Genomic DNA, 2,361 nt, shown 5'->3' with positions numbered 1-2,361 from the left:
CAGGGAGCCGCCGGGCCCCGCCCCTCCGCCGCGGGAGTGCGCTCCCTTCTGAGCAAGAAACGCTTCTAGAAAGAGTAAAAAGAGCGGTCAGGTATTCACAGCGAGGTGCAGAGTGCACACCACTCAGCGAGTTTATCGACGACACGGCGGTCCACGCGCTGGAGGGAAGGATGTGCCATCCAGAGAGACCTGGACATGCTGGAGGGATGGGTCCTTGCAAACATCATGGAGTTCAACAAGGCCAAACGCAAGGTCCCTGCACGTGGGTCGGGGCAATCCCTAGAATCACTACAGGCCGAGGGGTGAAGAGAATGAGAGCTGCCCCGAGGAGAAGGAGCCGAGGGCAATGCTGGATGGAAAACTGACTATGAGCCAGCAACGTGCGATCACAGCACAGAAAGCCAACCATATCCCGTGCTGCACCAAGAGAAGTGTGACCAGCAGGCAGAGGGAGGGGGCTTGCCGGTTATCAGGCCTTGCATAAAGGGCACAACCAGCATAAAGATGAACCAATAACCAAATTGTATTTGATACAAAAGGGTCAGTACATGGGTGAACACTGGGGGTACAAACAAGTCAGTCAGATTCTACATAATTGACATCAATCCCACTGACCCCAACACCACCACACAACCAACAATGGGTGGAATAAATGGTGAAATGCAGTTTCCCATAGAAGGGACAGAAGACAACTGAGTTAACAAACCAAACACATAAGGCCAAGGAAGCCACATACTGAATCTCTACACAGCCCACGTTTACAAAGGCCAGACCTGACTGGGGCCCAGTCCCAGGGAGGCAGAAGCTCCTTCCCCAACAGGCAACTCTGCAAAGTGCCTCCACCTCACAGACAGACACTGCCCCTTCCTGCAAGTGGTCCCAGCTTTTATCCCTCAGTGGGACACCTGACCCTTGTTTACTGAATGCAGACACCTGTGGCTCATTTACCCAATGGCTCTCCCTGCCAGGCTGCCGCACCCTGGAGGGAAGCCTAAAGGCAAAATCACCCCCTCTTTGGGAAGGGCTGTGGGAATCACCCAGATGTCAACCTTAATTTGGGGCTTGGGGTTGAAACACCAGCATTTCAGGAGGGGATTCTCCCCCTCTACTCTGCTCTTGTGAGACCCCACGTAGAGCCCTGTGTCTAGCTCTGGGGCCCCCATCATAAGGACATTGACCTGCTTGAGTGGTTCCAGAGGAGGCTGCAGCACCTTCCTCATGAGGACAGGCTGAGAGCGTTGAGTTTCTTCAGCCTGGAAAAGGCTCCGGGGAGACCTTATAGTGGCCTTCCAGCACTTAAAGGGGGCTACAGGAAAGATGGGGAGGGACTCTTTATCAGGGGGTGTAGGGATAGTGTTACCCAGAACAAGAGGCCTTGCTCAGAGCTGCTTAAATTTTATGTGCTTGCTACCCATAGGAAAGAATGTATTGCTTACTGGGAATCATAGGCTGAAAAACTGTTTCTCATCACACATTGCAGTCCCCAGAAATGCTTTTCATGGCACCCAAGGACACACGGTATGTATTATTATCTATGCCAATGTTCCTCATCAATACAAGGACAAGCTGGATGTATCAGATGGGTCAGTCTGTTCTTCAAATCATCAACCATAATTACTAAGGAACTTCTAATCAGGAGCTACCATCCTTGAAGAAGAGAAAGATCCTGGCACATGGAAACTTGTTCAAATTGTTTTACATATATAAGAATCCTGCCCCCAAAAAATCCTCAGACTTTGAGCTTGTGCAGAACCCAGAAAACTCATTGTAACTATAAATTGGAGCAAGCATGTTACTAATCAATGAGGGATAGAAGGGATAAGTAATTAACCAATAATCACTACAATAAATGTGTAATCATGTAGTTTGGAGCATGTAAAAACTTTGAAGTTCTTTTGTGTGGTGCTTGATTTGTGGATGTTTTCCACCTAACACCTGTTCACAATAAAGCAATATCTCCTCTAAACTGATCTTGATTTTGTCTTTATTTTAGGTAATAATAGGATGAGGGGTAATGGTTTTAAGCTGAAAGATGGTAAATTTAGATTAGATGTAAGAAAGAAATTCTTCACTGTGGGGGTGGTGAGACACTGGCACAGGTTTCCCAGAGCAGCTGTGGCTGCCCCCTCCCTGGCAGTGTCCAAGGCCAGGCTGGACGGGGCTTTGAGCAACCTGGGCTAGTGGAAGGTGTCCCTGCCCATGGCAGGGGGGTTGGGACTAGATGGTCTTTAAGGTCCGTTCCAACACAAACCATCCATTGATTGAATAAAGTGCTGGAAGAGGAACCAATGTTAAAAGGCTAGTATTTTTTTCACTAAAGGTATGATGTACCACCAAGATGACAGACCACAGACCAGAAAG

Source organism: Athene cunicularia, assembly GCF_003259725.1.
Source record: "Athene cunicularia isolate RWA chromosome Z unlocalized genomic scaffold, athCun1 chrZ_part1, whole genome shotgun sequence".
NCBI lineage: Eukaryota > Metazoa > Chordata > Aves > Strigiformes > Strigidae > Athene > Athene cunicularia.
This window is presented reverse-complemented; position numbering follows the sequence as displayed.